General features: G+C 39.4%; 1 protein-coding gene across 1 annotated transcript in view; it reads right to left on the bottom strand.

Annotated features, from left to right (window-relative positions):
* The window catches only part of PIK3CB (phosphatidylinositol-4,5-bisphosphate 3-kinase catalytic subunit beta), a 162,594-nt gene that overhangs the window by 126,870 nt on the left and 12,309 nt on the right, over positions 1 to 23,415 (bottom strand). The window contains exons 3-4 of the mRNA XM_069473169.1: positions 6,686 to 6,809; positions 3,121 to 3,225 (exon numbers count right to left, since the gene is read on the bottom strand). The gene's annotated coding sequence lies outside the window, so the exon portion shown is untranslated. The remainder of the gene's footprint in view (positions 1 to 3,120; positions 3,226 to 6,685; positions 6,810 to 23,415) is intronic.

Raw genomic sequence — 23,415 nt, 5'->3', positions numbered from 1 at the left:
GAGCCCAGGAGTTTGAGGTTGCTGTGAGTGAGGCTGACACCACAGCACTCTAGCCTGGGCAACAGAGTGAGACGCTTGTCTCAAAAAAAAAAAAAGATTGGCTTGGCTGTCTCAAGAAAAAAAAAAAAAGAAAAAAAAAGGAAAGAAAAGGGTGTCTGTTTATGTACTAAATTTACCAGGAGTGATGGCTCACATCTACAATCTTAGCACTTTGGGAAGCCAAGGTGGCAGGATTGCTTGAGGTCAGGAATTTGAGACCAGCCTAAGCAACACAGCCAGATCCCATCTCCACAAAAAATAGAAAAAATTAGCCGGGCATGTTGGTGTGTGCCTGTAGTCCCAGCTATTTGAAAGGCTGAGGCAGGAGGATCATTTGAACCCAGGAGTTTGAGGTTGCAGTGAGTTTTGTTTTGTTTTTTTTTTTTTTGAGGCAGTGTCCCACTCTGTCACCCTGGCTAGAGTGCCATGGCGTCAGCCTAGCTCACAGCAACCTCAAACACCTGGGCTCAAAGCAATCCTTCTGCCTCAGCCTCCCAAGTAGCTGAGACTACAGCCATGCGCCACCATGCCCGGCTAATTTTTTCTATATATTTTTAGTTGTCCAGCTAATTTATTTCTGTTTTTTAGTAGAGACGGGGTCTCATTCTTGCTCAGGCTGGTTTTGAACTCCTGAGCTCAAACAATCTGCCTGCCTTGGCCTCCCAGAGTGCTAGGATTACAGGCGTGAGCCACCTTCCCTGGCCCTGCGGTGAGCTTTGATTAGGCTACTGCCCTCAGGCTCAGGCAACAAAGCAAGACCCTATCTCCGAAACAAAAAAAATTTACTGAATAAACTATGGCTTCCAGGTCTTCCATGCATCCTCTTGATCAAGCTTGCATCCCACAGATAGTGTCAAATTTCTCATTTCCACTTAAAAGGTTATGCTAGTTAAATTCACACTGCCTGCCATGTCATGATAGCTCATCTCAAACCGGACCTTTACTATATTGCTGAGTAATCCTTTCTACTCTATCCTGGAATCACATTAAGTTTTTCCACCATCATCTCTGGCCTGGTCAATTACAACAGCCTCTTAACTGACCTTCCTGCATCCACTTTGCACCTACAATGCATCTTCAGTAAAGCAGCCAGAAGAATCTCTAAAGTATATATCACATCATGACACTTTGATGGTTGAAACATCTGAAGACTTCAAGTCTAAACTCTTTGCCATGGCCACAGGGCCCTACCTGGCCTGATCCTGCCTACTTCTTTAACCTTATTTCATGACACTATGCTCTTCATCCACCCTGTTGAGGGCACACATGAATTCTTTCCATTTCTCATTTCCATTCCATAGCTCATTCCCACCTGGAGCTTTTCACTTAGCTGCATCTTCAAGTGGCTAGATTCTTGTCTTTCGCACCTTACCCTAATGTCACCTCTTTTTTTTTTTTTTATTCTTATTTCAGCATATTGTGGGGGTACAAAAGTTTGGGTTACGTATATTGCCCTTGCCCCCCCATCCCCGAGTCAGAGCTTCAAACATGTCCATCCCCCAGACAGTGTGCATCGCACTCATTATGTATGTATACACCCATCCCCTCCCCCACCCACATCTGCCCGACACCTGATCAATGTTATTCCTAACTCTACCAACTCCCTTATTTTAATTCTTTTCATAGCACATTACAATTTGGTATTTTTCTTGTTCACTTCAGTGATTAGCTTCATGAGAACACTGACCTTGTCTATAAAGAGTGACTGGCACAATGCAGATGTTCAATTAATATTTTGTGAATTTGGTAGTTACCCTACAATGTTTTTCCTAAATGTTTTCTTATTCCAGGATCCCAACCCCAGCACTGATGAACTACATTTCTAATAGATAACCTCAATCCCTTTTATTAAAAAGTAGGGCGGTTTTCTTCCTCTTTGCCTAAAAATTTCTTGATTCACCCTCTCTTCCATCTCTGGTTTCTAAGCAGAAAGGTTGCTACTCTTTTGTAAGAGTTAAGCCTTCTGTCCATGTTGTTGATCTCAAATGTTCTTAACTCCTTGGGGCAAAAAATTAATGATTCTCTTTAATATTTAAGCTACTCTAATAGATCATTCCCTTTTACCTAAAATATTCTACTTGCTAATGCTAAAATATCTAGCACGCAGGATAAACAAACCCAGGCAGGAAATATGTCTGTCCTGTTAACAGTGTAAGTAGGGTAGACCACGCTATTTTTTGTCCATACCAGTAAACTTGAGAATAAAAGGGGGCATTAAAAATAGCTGGGGGCTGGGCGTGGTGGCTCACACCTATAATCCTAGCACTCTGGGAGGCTGAGGTGGGAGGATCACTTGAGATCAGGAGTTCGTGACCAGCCTGAGCAAGACCGAGACCCCATCTCTACTAAAAATAGAAAGAAATTAGCCAGACAAAAATAGAAAAAATTAGCATGGGCATCATGGCGCACAACTGTAGTCCCAGCTACTCAGGAGGCTGAGGCAGGAGGATCACTTGAGCCCAGGAGTTTGAGGTTGCTGTGAGCTAGGCTGACACCTGGGCAACAGAGCAAGACTCTGTCTCAAAAAAAAAAAAAAAAATAGCTGGGCATTAATTGATCTACAAGAGTCTTTGAACCAGGATGTATGGTCACCCTAACTATGACTCCAGTGCTTAAGGAAGTGATAACTACATTCTAAGTCCCTATTACACAGTGATTTAAATTGAATTAAGACTTAAAATATTCAGACTTTATCACCTACTCTTCACTCTATTGCAAGGTGATTTTCAGCCATAAACATCCTCCTAAAATGGCCTCTGCTGGGGTCATCAATGACCTCCTAAATACCAAATCTGAAAAAAGTTTCTTCAGTTTTCAATTAATCTCTCTAAACCTTTTAACACCCCTGACCCTCCTCTCTCCATAAAGCGCTGTTCTTAGCTCTGTGGTGAACATAATCCTAAATATCAGACTATCTTAAAACAAGGCCTAGGATTCCCTCACCCCACTCCCACCCCTCCTCATCTCACAGATTAACTGAAATATTTAGAATCTAACAAATATTCACATTTTCCTTCTATAATATAGTTAACTACTGGAAAAATAATACAAGTAATTAAAAATACAAACTTGGATACTTACCTCAAAATGATAGCCCCCATATCAGTCTTTTAGGAAAACAGACAGCATTACTTATTTTTTAAAAGTGACGTTTTCATGGAAGACTTTTTCAGATTAGATGATACACTACAAAAAAGATTGAAGACAAAAGTATTAATCTACAGGGGCTAAATTAAAATAAGTCAGGCTGGGCACGGTGGCTCACACCTGTAATCCTAGCACTCTGGGAGGCCGAGGTGGGAGGATTGCTTGAGCTCTTGAATTCAGGAGTTCGAGATCAGGCTGAGCAACAGCAAGACTCTGTAACTACTAAAAACAGAAAAATTAGCCCTGTAGTCCCAGTCTCTTGGGAGGCTGAGGCAGGAGGATCACCTGACCCCTGGAGTTTGAGGTTGCAGTGAGCTATGATGATGCCAATGCACTCTACCCAGGGCAACAGAGCAAGACCCTATCTCCAAAAAAAAAGGGGGGGGGTGAGGATGGGGAGGTGGTGTTAAGGTAGGGAGCGCCAGCAACTCCTGACAAAGCACACAAATAAGTATCCTCAGCTTATAATATTTGTATATATGAAATTTTGTCAAATTAGAATGTGAAAAACATACTTTCCTATCTTTACTTGAATTGGTTTTTAAATCAATGCCTCTTTACATTTCTATGAATGACCCCCTACCCTCCCAATTCAAGTAAACACCAACATAATAACATTACTGAAATAGCAAATATATTTGTCTCTCTTGCTTATTATACCTGGCCTAGTACCTTGATGCTCAACCAATATATTTAGATTTGTTCATGAACTGAGTACCTAAATAAGCACTTAGCCCAAAAAAAAAGAACCTTTTTGCAGTAAAGTCCTAGGATGAAGTTACAGCAAGGTGTAATGCTAGCCAAGACAAGAGAGTAGTGAAAGGATGCCCTGAATAGTGAAATAATAAAAAAATTATTTAACTCATAGTAAAGGCTAAAATCAATCATATGAGATCTTTCTCTGCGAGCCCTCTCTCTCTCTCTCACTCTCCCTCTCTCTCTCTCTCCCCTCATCGCTGACAGGCCAGTTTTCACAGCTGAAAAGAGTCCAACAGACAGAAAGGAAGTATAAATCTTTCTCTTTACATATGCCAGAAACTACCTTTCTGAAAAGTTCCTGAAAGGACACTGGAGGGTGTAAACTTCAGGCCTCAGTTCCTGCCCGAAACTCTATCTCAAGGGCAGAATCAATGATAGGATCACAATCACCATCAATAAGCCTGTCTCCAGAGGAAAGGCAGCTGCTTCTATCATCTGTTATCTCCCTACTGCTAAGAAGGAGAAAAGGAGCAGATACAGCAGTTCACAGTACCCTGTTAATTTGGCTATAGCCATAAATCATCTTCACTCCCTTTGCAATCTCTAAATAAAAGGCCTATATACCTGGTTCTCTCCACCAACATTATCTCCCTATTTTTCACTTCCGTGTTGGCCCTTTTCCGTCTGGAAAAGTAAAATAAACTTTTTCTTCTTTCTATCCTGATGTGTGTCTGCAGAAATCTTTCTCAAAACCCACATGCGCTAGCTCACACCCCAACAAGAAGCTCTTGGAATATTCTCAGGTGTGGAAAGAAAACTTTATGGTACACTTTATGGGAGGCCACTGCAGCCTTCATGCCCTAGAGCTGATAGCTTCCATCTCTGGGCCTCTATTCTCAACTGCAAAATGAAGCTCTAAAATGCAGAGGTTCCTTGCCTCAAATTTCAGGAAGTCTCTGCAGTTTCTGTACCCAGGAAAGCAGAACAAATTTGACATTCCAAAAGTCTGAATTTTGATTAGAGTCAGGTCAGCACACTGGCAAAGTATTCAATTACTGTTAGATAATTTACAAATAGTTAATACTGTTACCAAATTTTCTAGATCAGGAAACAGATACAGAAGTAACCTGATAAATCAGTTGGCCTCTTATAGAGAAAAGGCCATGGGACTATTTTAGAAAATAATAGTCATTAAAACAATTTCTGCCCACTCCTATTATATTATGTTTTATAAAACAAAGTAGGACACCTAAAACTTCTAGTAATTAAAATCATAACATATTTTTCATTGACATCACAACTTGTAAACAGGGCACCATACAAAGATATTCACCTTAGCATACCAAGAACAGGGCTCACAGAATCATAATAATGTCATGGTTTAGGAAACAAGCTTTTTTTATGTGATAGAGAAATTATTATACATTGTGTGCCCTAAAATGAACTTAAATTTCACTCTATTCTCAATTTTATCTATCTATTATGTTACCAATTCAAAAAGCCTTGAAACTATGGCCTTTAAACTAAATGGATACAGGCCTGGTGTGGTGGCTCACGCCTGTAATCCTAGCACTCTGGGAGGCCGAGGCGGGAGGATCCCTCGAGGTCAGGAGTTTGAGACCAGCCTGAGTGAGACGCCACCCCCCCCCCCCACCGTCTCTACTAAAAAATAGAAAGAAATTAACTGGACAACTAAAAATATATAGAAAAAAATTAGCTGGGCATGATGGCGCATGCCTGTAGTCCCAGCTACTCAGGAGGCTGAGGCAGTAGGATCGCTGGAGCCCAGGACTTTGAGGTTGCTGTGAACTAGGCTGACACCACAGCACTCCAGCCCGGGCAACAGAGTGAGACTCTGTCTCAAAAAATAAATAACATAAAATAAAATATAAACTAAATGGATACAACAATGTTTATTATTCTCACTGCAGTCTCATTAACTGTTAAGAACAAAATCTGCAAAATAAGCTAAATCTGATCATTAAATATAAGACACACAATTCCTTAAGAATTCTTAAGCTTACAGTTTCTTTCTGAGCAGCCTTTAGAAAACTCAATATTTATAAAAATAGGATTAGGAAGTCCATCTTCCCATTTTTAAAGGATTCTTCCGCTTACAAAAAGAAACAGAACTTCCTTAATTAGATCAGAACAATAATTTCTACATAGACTGAGAAAGGTACTGGCCACTACACCCTGTTTTTCTTAAAAAAAAAAAAAAAAAAAAAAAGCTGGGTACAGTGGCTTGCTCCTATAACCCTAGCTACTAGGGTGTCTGATCACTTGAAACCCAGGAGTTAGGGGCTGCAGTGAGCTATGATTAATGCTGTACTCCAGCCTTGACGACACAGCACAACCTCATCTCTTACCAAAAAAAAAAAAATTCTTTTTTTCTTAACTTAAAAATTTTTTTTAAAGGTGGGGGGAATGCATAAATATACATGTGTGTATATATATATATTATATATATATATATTTGCTTATATAAACACTCAGGAAAAATGCATTTATAACCATTGGTTGCCACAGGTAATGAAAATTAGGTGGCTGGGGGATAGGTGGAAAGGAGACTTTTCACTGTATGGTCTTTGCTTTCTTCTTTTTTATTTATTTTTTTTTTTAAGGCTAGTCAAGGCTAGTGATGGCCAGGTGCAGTGGCTCATGTGTGTAATCCCAGCACTTTGGGAGGCTACAGTGGGAGGAACACTTGAGGCCAGGAGTTCGAGGCCCACCTGGGCAACACAGCAAGACCCTGTCTCTACAAAAAATAAAAACATCAGTAGGGCACTGTGGCGCGCACCTGTAGTCCCAGGTACTCAGGAGGCTGAGGTAGGAGAATGGCTTGAATCCAGGAGTTCAAGTTTGTACTGAGCTGTGATCGCACCACTGCACTCCAGCCTGGGTGACAGAGTGAGATCCTGTCTCTAAAATAAATAAATAAACAAAATAAAATAATATAATGTAAAATAAAAGGACAGTCAAGTGAAGCAGTGGGAGCAGAGAAAGAAGAAAGAAATCTGTAACTGGTTGTGATCAATGGTATCCATGTCCCATCCAAGAAATTAAAGGGGGGAAAAATATATTACATATTTACAATAGTCAAAATCTCAGTTAAAAGAAGTTCAAAAAACTACCTCTGATGTAAATGTAAAACTATAAAATGTTTTGGAGAAATCTAGTTGATCTTGGGTTTGGCTATGAATGTTTAGACAATACCAAAAAGCATGATCCATGAGACAAACTGGGTAAGTTGGACTTTATGAAAACTAAAAAATTCTGTGAAAGACACTGTTAAGAAAATCAAAAGCCGGCCGGTTGCGGTGGCTCACGCCTGTAATCCTAGCACTCTGGGAGGCCGAGACAGGTGGATCGCTCGAGGTCAGGAGTTCGAGACCAGCCTGAGCGGGAGCAAGACCCCGTCTCTACTAAAAAATAGAAAGAAATTATCTGGCCAACTAAAAATATATATAGAAAAAATTATCCAGGCATGGTAGCACATGCCTGTAGTCCCAGTAACTCGGAAGGCTGAGGCAGTAGGATCGCTTGAGCCCAGGAGTTTGAGGTTGCTGTGAGCTAGGCTGATGCCATGGCACTCACTCCAGCCCGGGCAACAGAGCGAGACTCTGTCTCAAAAAAAAAAAAAAAAATCAAAAGCCAGGTTTCTCATTGTTGGAGTAGAAGTTTACAGGTAAGCAAGAAGAGGAAGCTAGAATGGATTGGAGTTAGAAACACAGTATAAATTCATGTTTAGCTTATCATAGATAGAGATGGTTAAAGACAGAAACATTTACAGACCTATGTATATACATATGCCAGTTAGTATTCACACTTACTTCCTTGATCTGCCAGCTGAGAGGGCCTAGAAGCAGATACCCCAGTAACAATGAGTACATATAATGTCCAGATCTTAGTTTCTAATACTGTTCTCCAATAAAAAGAACCAGTTTTCTTAGAGAAATAACTGATCCTACGACTGAGGAAAGAAATGTACAAGATAAGCCTTGAACATTTTGCAGTAGCATAAAATAAGAAGTACTCAGACTCAAACATATGCACATACACAAAAAATGATAGGGGTATGTCAAACGAACACAGGGCCAACTGAAAGAGCTCCCCGTGGCCAAAGCTAGAACATTTTGAACTATAAAATAAAGAAGGAGCCGGGTGTGGTAGCTCACACCTGTAATCCTAGCACTCTGGGAGGCCGAGGTGGGAGGATCATTTGAGGTCAGGAGTTCGAGAACAGCCTCACCAAGAGTGAGACCCCAGCCTCCACTAAAAACAGAAAGAAATTAGCAGGACAACTAAAAATAGAAAAATTAGCTGGGCATGGTGGTGCATGTCTATAGTCCCAGCTCCTCGGGAGGCTGAGGCAGGAGGATCACTTGAGCCCAGCAGTTTGAGGTTGCTGTGAGCTAGGCTGACACCACCACACTCTAGCCCAGGCAACAGAGCAAGACTCTGTCTCAAAACTAAATAAGTAAATAAATAAATAAAAGAAAGAAAGAAGTACTGGATTATAACATAAAGTATAAAATAAATATCCACAAGTCCATAGTGATATAAATAATTAAATAAACAAATAAATGGAAGGGGGGACTAAATCTGCCATGCAGAATTTCAAATAAATTATGCAGATACTCTCCCCTCAAGGAGATAGACTGTAATTCCACACTACTTAAGTGTGAGCTGCACATGGTGCCTTCCTTCCAAAGAGAATAGTATGAAAAGGGGAGGGAAAGAGTAACTTTATAGCAGAGAAACCTGACAAATACTACCTCAGCCAAGTGATCAAGGTCAACATCAACAATGATAAGTCATATTTATAGTATTTACTCTTGGTATTGAATAGGGTAAAGAGAGGCCCTGCTTAGTAAAGACTCATAAGACCTAATCCAAGATGACTGATAAACAGGAGGCAGCAGAGAAGCCAGCCCAAATCAGCCAGCAAGGTTTTGGGATGGCCACAAAAAGCTACCTCAGTTACCCTCACTGCTCATTATATGCCAGTCATAATGCATTACCATACTAAAAGAAACACCCACCAGTGCCATAACAGTTTACAAATGCCATGGCAACTCCCAGAAGTTACCCTATATGGTTTAAAAGGCAGAGAGACCCTGGGTTCCAGGAACTCTCCACCCCTTTCCCAGAAATCTTATGAATAATCCTCCCTCCGCTTAACAAAAACTTAAATAAAAGGTATAAGACCCCAGAAACTCAGAGTACTACTCTCTGCTGCTCTGAAAGAGAACTGCTGCTCTGCCTATGGAGCAAGCATTCCTTCTGTTTGTTACTTCAAAAAACTTGTTTTTGCTTTACTCGGTCTGCTGGCTCTTGAATTCTTTCCTATACGAAGTCAAGAACCCACTTTTCCTTCCTCTACTCAACCATTATCATGGCCTTTGTCTCTGTCTCCATACATACCTTCCAAAGGCTGATTTCAAATCTGGCCACTTTAAACAAGTCAAAGCTATATCAAAATATTAGAAACAATTTAAACATCCATCTATATACAAATAGAAAAAAATGATGTTACATTGACACAACAGAACATTAAGCAGTCCTGAAAAAAAAAATCAACAGTTCTGTACCTACAGAAATATAACATCAATTATATTGTTAAGTGATAAGAGAAGACACAGAATAACGAGTATGCTATGCTGCCGTTTGTGAGGGTAGGGGTTTACACATGTATATTCATAAATGCATAGGTTATATATAGAACAACACACAAGAAAACTCAAGAGTTGTCCCCTCTTTAGAGGGGAAGATAGCTAGAGAGAAAGGTAGAGAAGAAACTCACATTTCTCTGTATCCCTTTTGAATTTTATATCACATGCATGGACAAACAATTAAAAATAAATACAGGCCAGGCACAGTGGCTCACGCCTATTATCCCAGCACTTTGGGAGGTTGAGGTGGAAGTACTACTTGAGCCCAGGAGTTCAAGACCAGCCTGGCAGCATAGCAAGACTTCATCTCTACAAAAAATTTAAAAATTAGCTGGGCATGGTGGCACATGCCAGTAGTCCCAACTACTTAGAAGGCTGAGGGGGTAGAATCCCTTCAGCCTACTTCAAGGTTGCAGTGAAACTATGATCATACCACTGTACTCCAGCCTGGGCAACTTAACAAGCAAGACCTTGTCTCTAAAAAAATGAGAGAGAAAAGAAAAGAAAAATACAGTCAGCCCCCTGTGTCCATGGGTTCTATTAATACATCCATGTATTTAACCAAACATGGATCAAAAATATTTGGATAAAAGGCCCTTGTACTGAACATGTACAGACTTTTTTCCTGACATTATTCCCTAAATACAGTGTAACAACTATTTACATAGCACTTACATTGTATTAAGTATTACAGGTAATCAAGGGATGACTTAAAGTATATGGGAGGAAGTGTATACATTACATGCAAATACTATGCCATTTTACTTAAGGGACTTGAGCACTTGTAGATTCTGACATTGGCAGGAAGTCCTGGAAACAATCCTTCACAGATACCCAGAGACAAATGAATTCAAACAAATATTACACACTTAGCCTAGTGCCTGTACAAAGAAATCCAAAATACATGGTAACTACTGCTTTTCTTTATATATATATTTTTCTTTCCATACACACACAGTGGAAAAACCTTTTATTTATTTAAATAGTTAAAAACCACAAGGTGGTAGTCTCCTTAGAGGCTGTCATTTAGTTGCTAGTAACAATGGGCCTGTCCTCACTGTGAGTCACCAAAATGGTATCAAGAACTCCAAAAGTTTATTTACCTCATTTGGGTGAGCAGATGATGCACCACAATAGGACAAATCCATGGCTAATATTACAGAGACTTAAGTATACATAAAATCATTCTTAAAAAGATGTAAACCACAGAGCTCCTATTTTCTTATTCTCAGTGCTACTTAAAAGTACAGTCATCACCTGGCATGGTGTCTCACTTCTATGACCCCAGCACTTTGGGAAGCTAAGGAGGGAGAATTGCTTGAGGACAGGAGTTCACGACCAGCCTGGACAATACAGTGAGACCCCATTTCTACAAAAATCTTTTTTTTTTTTTTTTTTTTTTTTTTTTTTTTTTTTTTTTGAGGTTGTATTCATTTACATTGCCAGCAACAGCATATAGGAGTTCTCTTTTCTCCACATCCTGGGCAACATCTGTTATTTTTTGTCTTTTTTTTTTTTTTTTTTTTTTCAATTTAATTTTACAGAATCAAAGAGTCTAACAGTATATCTTGTTAGATACAATATGTCCTCATAATGTATACATTATTTCTTGTACAATGATATGAAATAATATGGGAAATATTCATGATAAATTATTAAGTGAACAGTGCAAGTTAAAAACAATAGTTTCATATTTTTTCCCCACCCCCCCTTTCCCGAGTCAGCACCTTCAAGTGTTACCACTCCCCAAACGGTGCGCAATGCACTCATTGTTCCTACAAAAAAATTTAAAAATTAACCGGGCATGGTGGTGCATGCCGGTAGTCCTAGCTGCTTGGGAGGCTGAGGCAGGAGGATCACTTGAGCCTAGGAGTTCAAGTCTACAGTGAGCTATGATCACGCCACTGAACTCCAGCCTGGGCAACAGAACAAGACCCTGTCTCTTTAAAAAAAAAAAGTACATTCATCAAAGTATGCAGCTGGAAAAGAGTGTGAACTAATCTTTGCAGGCAACCATAAAACTACTGAGCCAATACACAATCAAGTAAAAAGTCAATGCAGCAAGATGAAATGAAGATTCTAGTAGGCTCATAGCCCAATTTAAATCTTAATTTTGGGGGAACTCACAAGTAAAACTCATTACTTATGAATAAAGTATTGGGCCAGAATGTTTAGGAAATAAAAGGTTAAAGGCATACTATATAGAAGTGGAGATGATGGGACTGCAAACTAGTGCAATCTCTGTGGAAAGCAATATGGAGATACCTTAAACAGATACAAGTAGACCTACCATTTGATCCAGGAATCCCATTATTGGGCATCTACCCAAAAGAACAAAAGACATTCTATAAAAAAGACATCTGCACCTGAATGTTTATAGCAGCACAATTCACAATTGCAAAGATTTGGAAACAACCCAAGTGCCCATCAATACATGAGTGGATTAATAAAATGTGGTGTATGTATACCATGAAGTATTACTCAGCTATAAGAAAAATAAGCACCACATGTACTCACCAGCAGATTGGTTTCCCTGATCATCACCTAAGTGCACATTTGGGAATAACACCAATTGGGTGTCGGACAGATGTGGGGGGTGGGGGGAGGGGATGGGTGTATACCTACATAATGAGTGCAATGTTCACTGTCTGGGGAATGGACACGCTTGAAGCTCTGACTGGAGGGGGGGGGATGGGCAATATACATAACCAAAACTTTTGTACTCCCATAATAAGCTGGAAAAAAAAAAAAGAAAGAAAAAAAGAAATAATGGGGATATAGAATCTCTTATGTTCTCCTAGATAGAGTTGGAACTCATTCTACTAAGTGAAGCATCCCAAGAAAGGAAAAATAAGCATGACATGTACTCACCATCAAATTGGTTTCACTGATCATCACCTAAGAGCACATTCAGGAACAACATTAATCGGGTGTCAGGCAGATGGGGGGGGATGGGTGTATACATACATAATGAGTGCGATGCGGACTGTCTAGGGGATGGACACGTTTGAAGCTCTGACTGGGGTGGGGTTAGGGGGCAAGGGCAATATACATAACCTAAACTTTTGTACCCCCACAATATGCTGAAATAATAATGATAAAAAAAAAAGAAGTGGAGATGAATATACTAACACAAAAAACTATTAATATTAAACAACTGAGCATAAATCAAGATGGGAACTCTTATTTAGTGATGCAATTTGACCAGAGAATAAAACAATGGAGATCCTGACTTCACAGATCCCCATTACTCACTGCTGCCAGCCTCTACACAGCCATCCAGCCATCTCCATCCTGGAATTCTCTTGCTCAAAACCTGATTGATATGCTCCTGTCTAAAATCTAACCCCTCTGCCTGGCAGTCAAGTAGAAACAAAGAACTAGCACCACCAAGTTCTAGCTTCAACTCATCCAATCACTGTGTAACTTTATGAAAGTTCTCTTAACTTCCATTTTCTTATTTGTAAACAAGATGGTTAAATTATATTATCTTTAAGGTCTATTTCAGCTATAAATTCAACTTGGTCAAGCAACTCTGTATCTCACAACTCCTCAGCTTTTGTTCTAGTCAAACAATTTTCCAAGCTCCTTTCCTCAGCCTACAAGGTCCTGCATGGCCTCAACCTCTCTTTTTGGCTCATCCTACATAACCCTTATCCTACACATCTCTCCTCCTCACTCCCTCCTCTCAGGCTATGAATGGCCTCCCTTTAGTTCCTCCAGGATGCCAGATTCTCTCCCACCAAAAACCTTTCTGTGTGCTGCACCCCCACAGCAGCCTGTCACTTATCCTCGGGGTTCTCAGCCATGTTAGACCCATTGTCTCCTTTTTTAAAATAACAAATATCTCATAACATCCCATTCACCATTTGAAATAATATTTATACATAATACAAACTAAACATAACCTTAAAGATATGTATATGTTACGTAGAGTCCTAACTACAATATAAAGTAAAAATAAAAGGAACGTAGTATAGGATAAAATAATGCATATGCTAATGGTAAATGATCTGGTACAACATTAGAAGTCATAAAAAAAAGGTAGTCAAATACCTACACTAATAGTTAAAATTACTGGATGTGACGTTAGAAAGGCAGACTGACATGCACATGTTGTCTTAGTGATAAAATATCACTACAAGCATTTGTCATGGGTGACATGAACTTTAGAAAGACAACTCTTGGTAAAATTCTAAACAAACCAAAGCATAATCTTTCCTAGATTTACAAAGTGGTTGCATGCTGGGAAAATTGAGTATGTATTAAAGTCATTTCATTTTATATTTGTTTATATACAACATGGAGTTAGGATCTAGGCCAGTGGTTCTCAACCTTGGCTACACTAGAATCAGAAGGAAAACTTTAAACAATACCGATAACTGGGTATCATCTCAAAGCTTTTTGACATACTTCGTCTGGGATGCAGGTTTGCCATCTTTTATTTTTTTACTTTTTTTTTTCTTCTGGTTTTGAGTATGTACCTTGTCATCTTTTAAAAGCTCCCCTAGTGACCTGCAGCCAGAATTGAGAACCACTTTTTGAGACGGAGATTAAAATAAACAAAAACAAAACAAACAAACAAAAAACAGGTTTTCACCTATGTGTAATAAGAATTTAAAGTCCTGCAGGACACAAAACAAATCTTTGCTTTACAGGACTGTCCCACACATTACTAAAGCTAGTATGATTGGCCTCTACATGCTAAATGTCAGTACATCCCCCAATTACTGTGACAACCAAAACTGTCCCCTGCTCTCATTTCTGAAATGGCTCCTCCCCTAAAAGTCAGTCCCAATCCCAGACTGAGACCCACTGACCAAGCTAATTCAAGCTTTACATCTCAATTCAAATATCACCTCTTCTGGGAAACCTTCCCTGAAGCTCCAGACCAAATCAGGATTTCCTGTTATAATACTATTATATTTCTCATTTATATGAATAAATGTAATAATAATGGTGGTATTCTACACAAAGTGTAACCGTACCTTCGGTTTTTTTTAATATTATTTATGTGGTGAAATGATTCTACATCAGTACATAAAAACTTTCCTCATTCTGTTTTATGGCATTCAATCACATGAACATTCTACTTTTTTAAAAATCATTCCCCAACTGATAAACATTTAAGTTACTTCAAGAATTTTCCCATTATAAACAATAATGCAACAAATAACCTTGTCCATACATCATTTGCACACATGTGAGTATAACTATAAGATAAAGCCTACAAAAAGAATTAATGGCTGAGCACAGTAGCATGCACCTGTAGTCCGAACTATTCAGGAAGCTGAGGCAGAAGCATCACTTGAGCCCAGAAGCTCATGGCCTGCCTGGGCCATATAGTGTGACCCCATCTCCAAAAGAATAAATAAATGAATAAATAGATAAATAAAATAAAAGGGAATAGAACTATCAATAAACTATCAATAAAATAAATAAATAAATAAAAGAAGAATTAAAGGGCCAAAGAGTGTGTACATTCATAATACTAATAGATATTGCTAAACTGCCTTCCTTACAGCTTATCAATTTATACTTTTAGTAGCAGTGTATGAAAATGTTTCTCCCAATCCCAGCCAAAAGTATTAAAATACTTTATCTTTGCCAAGCTGATGGGTGAAAGTTACCGTTATTTTAAATAATTTGGATTTCGGCCTGACAAGGTAGCTCATGCCTGTAATCCCAACACTTCAGGAGGCCAAGGCAGGAGGATCACTTGAGGCCAGAGACCAGCCTGGGCAACCCAGCAAGACCCATCTCTACAAAAAATTAAAAAATCAGACATGGTGGCATGTGCCAGTAGTACCCAACACTCAAGAAGCTAAGGTAGGAGGATCACTTGAACCCAGAAGTTGGAGGCTTCAGTGAGCTATGCCTAGGAGACAGAGCAAGACTTCATCTCTAAAAGCAAATAAATAAATAAAGTAGATTTCTCTTGAGAATAATTTCACTACGTAAATCCACCACAAAGTGCCACTTTGAAAGATTACATTATAAAGCAAGTATTATTGACACTGTCATTAACATACAAAGACTTCAAAAAGGACTAGATGCCTTAAAAAATATTTCCCTTTACCGAAATCAGATCCCATCCGTACCATACAACTAGATGGTCAAGTGACAAACTGCTCTAGTTTATTAAATAGTTCATTTTCCAAATGGATATGCTTAGTAATGAATAAATAATATATATAATTTTATAACAACAGTCCTCATCTACAGAAACCACTGCTTTATAAATGAATTCAAAATTATTGTTTAGCTCAAAATAATTATGGAACTATCAAGATAGAATTGTTCTTTTGTTCCTTTTCCTTTTCTTTGGAGGGAGGGAGACAGAGTCTCTCTCTGTCACTCGGGCTAGAATGCAGCGGCGTGATCACAGCTCACGGCAATCATAAACTCCTGGGCTCAAGATCCTCTTGGCTCAACCTCCCAAGTAGCAGTGATTACAGGTGCATGCCACCACACCCAGCTAATTTTTTAATTTTTTGTAGAGACGGGGGTCTTTCTTGTTCTAAGTGTTTGATTTTTATTTTGTAAAAGAATACATAGTTTAGAAAATAATGTCAAAGGAAAACCAAGTAACTAAAATAACATTTGTGAGTTACTGATATTACTTGTCAATAGAAACAGTTCAGAATATTATAAATATTCTGAGGGAAAAGTGATCCTGCCCCAATTTAAGTTCACTCACAGCTTCTCTATGAGAAGAGGCACACTCATCAAGAGTTCAACTCTTTAGTAGTAAAGAAAATAATCTCAAATTTCCCACTTGCAGAATGTTCTTTCATAGTGGCTTACAATGACACCACAACCAGAAACTAAAAAAATGATGAACTAATATCCCTTGTACTACCCTGGATGGAGCTGGAGCCCATTCTTCTAAGTGAAGTATCACAAGAATGGAAAAACAAGCACCACATGTATTCACCATTAAATTGGTACTAATTGATCAACATTTATGTATACATATGGAAGTAACATTCATAAGGCTTCGGGCAGGTGGGAAAGAGGAGGAGAGGATGGGTAAATTCACACCTAATGGGTACAGTGCATGATGTCTGTGGGTTGGGCATGCCTGTAGCTCCGACTTGGGCAGTGCAAAGGCAATATGTGTAACCAAAGCATTTGTATCCTGTAATATTCTCAAATGATAAATAAATAAATAAACAAAACAAAAAGAAATAATCTCAAATTTCCCACTTGCAGAATGTTCTTTCACAGTGGCTTACAATGACACCACAACCAGAAACTTGGGGCTCCAGAGTTAGGCAGAAAACCCCCTTATGTGTCTGAGCACTATTTAATGATAGATGTAATGTTAATGTCCACATTCCTTTCTCATATGTGAATATGGGAGAAGGGGGGGAAAAAGGCCAAACAGTACAAATGTTTGCTTTATTCAGTTTTTAAATAAAAGGATTATTAACTGTAACATATTGGTTAATTTATTCAAAAGTAAATTTATGTTTGCTTTCCTCTATTCTCAATTCTTTAAGGATCAAGCTTAGCAGTATGTTTCAATGTATCACCAAAACCAATTACCTGAGCAGAAGAAAAAATACTTATATAGAGTTTTCTTACTTCAAAACTGTGTAAGGCCAGGCACGGTGGCTCACACCTGTAATCTTAGCACTCTGGAAGGCCGAGGCGGGTGGATCATTTGAGCTCAGGAGTTCAAGACCAGCCTGAGCAAGAGCGAGACCCCATCTCTACTGAAAAAATAGAAAGAAATTATACGGACAACTAAAAATATACACAGAAAAAATTAGCCATAGTGGTGCATGCCTGTAGTCCCAGCTACTCGGGAGGCTGAGGCAGAAGGATTGCTTGAGCCCAGGAGTTTGAGGTTGCTGTGAGCTAGGCTGACAAGACAGCACTCTAGCCTGGGCAACAGAGTGAAACTCTGTCTCAAAAAAAATAAATAAATAAATAAAAAACAAAACTGTGTAAAGATGATCTACACAAACTTATTAGAACATTTAACTAATGGGCAATATATATAACCTGAACTTTTGTACCCCCATAATAAGCTTAAATAAAAAAAAAAAAAAGAACATTTAACTATACTAGGTTATACATTAAGCTTTTTTATAAGCTATATATATACATATATATATATATATATATATGAAAAACCACAAAAACCATAGTCTTTCTCATTTTAAAGCCAAGGCAAAAGGAAAAGCTTAACATATGTTCAAAAAAAGGTATCTGACATCTACTGCTTAACTCTTAAAACCGGACCATATCCATACAAACTAGTTTTACAGTAGTGAGAAAAAGAAAGTTAATGGCTAAATGACTGGAAAACTGCTTCCTGTTTCCAAATACACAGTATTGTAAAATTAAGGCAGTGACTATTATGCTAAAAAACATAAAACTTTTATATAGCCTCTTTAACCTTCCTCTGAAGGACTTGAGAAATAAAGAACTGTATGAAGGCCGGGCGCGGTGGCTCACGCCTGTAATCCTAGCACTCTGGGAGGCCGAGGCGGGTGGATCGCTCGAGGTCAGGAGTTCGAGACCAGCCTGAGCAAGAGCGAGACCCCGTCTCTACTAAAAATACAAAGAAATTATATGGACAACTAAAATATATATATACAAAAAATTAGCTGGGCATGGTGGCACATGCCTGTAGTCCCAGCTACTCGGGAGGCTGAGGCAGTAGGATCGCTTAAGCCCAGGAGTTTGAGGTTGCTGTGAGCTAGACTGACGCCACGGCACTCACTCTAGCCCGGGCAACAAAGCGAGACTCTGTCTCAAAAAAAAAAAAAAAGAACTGTATGAGGCAATCAATTAAATGCATAAATTCTAGAGTCCAGACAGTTCTGTACTTGAAACCTGACTCTCCCACTTAAAAGCTATGTGCCACTTGGCATGTTAACTTCCCAAAGCTTCAGTTTCCTCTCTTAAATAGGAATACAGCCTTAGTACCTTCATTAGGAGGTTACTATGAAGATAAAAATAAAATAATGTACTGAGAACACTTAGCATAGCCTGACATAAATAAGCACCCAATAAGTGTTTTTGTTTTTTTTTTTAAGCCAGTCAAATTTAGCAGTGGGGGGTTGAATACCAACTTTAGTGACACTAATGTTAATAAGTTCTGATAACCCACTACCATCAGATCAGCCAGCACCCAATAAATGTTTACCATTGTTAATCTAATTCCATACACTAAGCCTCTCAGGGGAGTTTTTCTAATAAGCTATATTGACAGCCACAGCTTTAAATGGCAAAAGACCATAAAAGAAAGCTGGTAAAAATACACAGAATTAAAGAAATCACAGATTCAAAAATAACTGCCTGAGGCTCAAGGAGAAAACAGTGAATTCCTCATAAGTTATAGGTGAAATACTTTTTGATAGTTAGAAAAAATTATAGAGAGCCATAAAGGAGTATGTAATATATGGTTAGCTTGGGCTTTGAAAATGATGAAGAAATGGCAATTAAAAGGTAGACAAGCATGAGTACTGAGCCACTGTGTACAAACTATAAAGACATCACATACTCCTTATAGGCAGAATAAGGACCTAAAACCAGAAGCTCCTCAGTCAGAAAAAATATTGATAATGGAATGGTGGGTGAAGTTGTACATCAAGAGTTAAGACAACTAGGCCGGGTGTGGTGGCTCACGCCTTTAATCCTAGCACTCTGGGAGGCCGAGGTGGGAGGATTGTTCGAGGTCAGGAGTTGGAGATCAGCCTGAGCAACAGTGAGACCCCTTCTCTACTAAAAATAGAAAGAAATTATACGGACAGCTAAAAATATATATAGAAAAAAAAATAGCCGGGCATGGTGGCATATGCCTGTAGTCCCAGCTACTCAGGAGGCTGAGGCAGGAGGATTTCTTTTTTTTTTTTTTTTTTTTTGAGACAGAGTCTCGCTTTGTTGCCCGGGCTAGAGTGAGTGCCGTGGCGTCAGTCTAGCTCACAGCAACCTCAAACTCCTGGGCTTAAGCGATCCTCCTGTCTCAGCCTCCCGAGTAGCTGGGACTACAGGCATGCGCCACCATGCCGGGCTAATTTTTTGTATTATATATATTTTAGTTGTCCATATAATTTCTTTGTATTTTTAGTAGAGACGGGGTCTCGCTCTTGCTCAGGCTGGTCTCGAACTCCTGACCTCGAGCGATCCACCCGCCTCGGCCTCCCAGAGTGCTAGGATTACAGGCGTGAGCCACCGCGCCCGGCCTCAGGAGGATTTCTTGAGCCCAGGAGTTTGAGGTTGCTGTGAGCTAGGCTGACGCCACGGCACTCTTGCCTGGGCAACAGAGTGAGACTCTGTCTCAAAAAAAAAAAAAAAAAAAAAAAGAGTTAAGACAACTAATGATTTCCAAAGAAAATGTGAGATTTCTGCAGCCATCAAAAGAACAAAAATTTTAAGAATAAAGATGGCCGGGCGTGGTGGCTCACGCCTGTAATCCTAGCACTCTGGGAGGCTGAGGTGGGCGGATCGTTTGAGCTCAGGAGTTCGAGACCAGCCTGAGCAAGAGCGAGACCCCATCTCTACTAAAAATAGAAAGAAATTATATGGACAGCTAAAAATATATATAGAAAAAATTAGCCGGGCATGGTGGCACATGCCTGTAGTCCCAGCTACTCGGGAGGCTGAGACAGGAGGACTCCTTGAGCTCAGGAGTTTGAGGTTGCTGTGAGCTAGGCTGACGCCACGGCACTCACTCTAGCCTGGGCAACAGTGAGACTCTGTCTCAAAAAAAAAAAAAAAAAAAAAAAAGAATAAAGAATAAAAATAATTCCTATTGATCACAAACTTGTCTGAAACCAACAACCATTTATTCCTGCAAATGTTTCTTTAGTCTCAAATCATAGTGCAAAAAATAAGTATATTAAGAGAATTCCAGCTGGTTTTCCCCAGGAACTCCCTCTTTTTTTTTCTTTTTTTTTTTTTGAGACAGAGTCTCACTCTGTTGCCCTGGCTAGAGTGAGTGCCGTGGCGTCAGCCTAGCTCACAGCAACCTCAAACTCCTGGGCTTAAGCGATCCTACTGCCTCAGCCTCCCGAGTAGCTGGGACTACAGGCATGTGCCACCATGCCCGGCTAATTTTTTGTATATATATATTTTAGTTGTCCATATAATTTCTTTCTATTTTTAGTAGAGACAGGGTCTCGCTCTTGCTCAGGCTGGTCTCGAACTCCTGACCTCCAGCGATCCACCCGTCTCGGCCTCCCAGAGTGCTAGGATTACAGGCGTGAGCCACCGCGCCCGGCCTAGGAACTCCCTCTTAAAATTACTTATGGAATGAAACTTAATTAAGGGGAGTAAAATCTATATAGCACATAAATATGGGAACCAACTGTTGAAAATATGTAACTACAGAGACACGTTTTAGCTACCAAATTACATTTTTGTTCAGATAACATAATGGCAGCAATTTGTAATGGTTCATAAAGCTAGAATACTGACTTTAACAGTATCTAAATACAAGATATACACTAAATCGGTAGATCAAGACTAAACAATTTTTTTTTTTTTTTTGAGACAGAGTCTCACTCTGTTGCCCTGAGTAGAGTGCCCTGGTGTCAGTCTAGCTCACAGCAATCTCAAACTCCTGGGCTCAAGTGATCCTCCTGCCTCAGGCTCCCGAGTAGCTGGGACTACAGGCATGCACCACCATGCCCGGCTAGTTTTTCTGTTTTTAGTAGAGATGGGGTCTCGCTCTGGCTCAGGCTGGTCTCGAACTCCTGAACTCAAGCGATCCTCCCACCTGGGTCTCCCAGAGTGCTAGGATTACAGGCGTGAGCCACCGAGCTCAGCCGAGAATAAACAATTTTAAATGATCACATTTCAACTATTTCACAGAAACTAATCACCGTATAACTATGTGCAAGTAACTTGTCAGAGGTAGTAGTGGGCTGGCTACAAAAATTGAGCATCTTGGCCAGGCGAGATGGTTCACACCTGTAATCCTAGCACTCTGGGAGACCGAGGCAGGAGGATCGCTTGAGCTCAGGAGTTTGAAAACAGCCTGAGCCAGAGCGAGACCCCATCTCTACTAAAAATAGAAAAAAAAAAAATTAGCCACTCAACTAAAAATAGAAACAAAAAATTAGCGGGGCATGGTGGCTCTCGCCTGTAGTCCCAGCTCCTTGGGAGGCTGAGGCAGGAGGATCGCTTGAGCCCAGGAGTTTGAGGTTGCTGTGAGCTAGGCTGACACCTGGCACTCACTCTAGCCCAAGCAACAAATCAAGACTCTGTCTCAAAAAAAAAAAAATACATAAATAAAAAATTTAAAAAATTAAAAAATTGAGCATCTCTCAATATTTCAAATGGCAGGTCTTCAGGTTATTTAATTCCTATAAAAACTATCAATTGGTTAAATTATTAAATGAACAATAAACTTGAAATTCAATTGAATTTATAATTCTGATAACCTGAAACACTAATAAATTAAATCACAAAAGTACAATCATTTAAGTTAGTAAAGTGCAAATGTATGAAAATGGAGTTTGACCTCTTGTTGACAGTTACCTCAAATTCCTTTCAGTGGCTCAGCAGGTAAGGAATTCATGGAATTCAAGTCTTCAAGGTCTAGCAAGCACTGTGGTTAAATCACCTAGTCAACATCAAATTATTTGCTGGTTGATTAACTAACTCCTTAGGCTCCTTCCATCTTTTCTCTACTTCCCAAAGGCCACTACTTCTAAATGGTAGGAGAAGATAGATGTGAAATCAGTAAATATTATAAATTAGTTATTAGAAATGCAGGGGGAAACTGTGGTCAGGAATGTGGTTAAACTGTAGTTTAAAATAAAGCTTCTGGATTATCCATGGATTTCTTTTAATCCACATAATCCTTCTGGTGCAGGCATGGATAATCTGGATCGCATTTCCCCTTAAGGGCAAATCAGCATTTGCCCGGTGGTCTCCCAAGTGGCTTGAGTATTAAAGGACCACAAAATCTAGGGCCAGGGATGCTGCAGTCCCTCCTAGGTTTGCACCAGGGAGGATTCTGAGCTGCAGACCTGGCTCTAGCAATACAACAATACAGGAGATTGTCCAGATTAACATTCTTGATTTTAAGCTCCCAGTTAAAGGGTCAACCTCCTGGGATCTACTAAATATGCAAGGAGCTATTGTAAGGAAATAAGGATGTATACACTCTTGGGGAGGAGAGGGAAACCAAAAGAAAGATCCTAGAGCCAGAACTCCAGAGAAGCCAGGGAAAGAATGTGTGAATTTTCTGAAGAAGTGATGGAATTTCTAGATCAGTAACTGCTTTAGGGTGGAAGTTAATAGGATAATGGGTAGCTACATTTGCAATACACCTTAGCTGTACATACAGTATACCCTCCCCTCAGTCCCTAAGAAAGCTGAGTACCTAAAACTACTGTGATTGCTGAAATAAAATGGACATGCTAGCAGAAAGTAACAATGCTATAGAGAAACCCGAGAGAAAAGCTGGGATTTCAGAACATAATCCTTGACAAAATTAACCTCTGGTTTACCCTTTGCTAGCTAGCCGTACAGTACATGGGAACTCTGAGTTTACCAAAGAGAGATGAGAGGATGAGATGCTATCTGTATATGATTTTATTACAGACTCAGCCCCTAAATTTCTTAGTTAGATAGCTTATGAAATTTCCCTAGCTTGATAGGTTCCAAAAGTTATGACAATTTTTTAAAAATTTAAAGCTTTTATAACATTCCTCCAACTACAAAGTCAATTATTTTATCCCGTGTAAATCCATTATGCTGAAGATTGGCACTCTCTCATTTATATTTCTAAAAGGAAGCCAACAATTAGGTTGATCAATTATTTACTCATTCCAGTTCTGACATATTCTGTCCATGAGAAATACTCTCTTAAAAAAAACCAAATAGG

Source organism: Eulemur rufifrons, chromosome 7 (assembly GCF_041146395.1).
Source record: "Eulemur rufifrons isolate Redbay chromosome 7, OSU_ERuf_1, whole genome shotgun sequence".
In the NCBI taxonomy this organism is placed as follows: Eukaryota; Metazoa; Chordata; class Mammalia; order Primates; family Lemuridae; genus Eulemur; species Eulemur rufifrons.
Note: the sequence above shows the minus strand (reverse complement) of the source record. Positions and strands in the feature narration are given on the sequence as shown.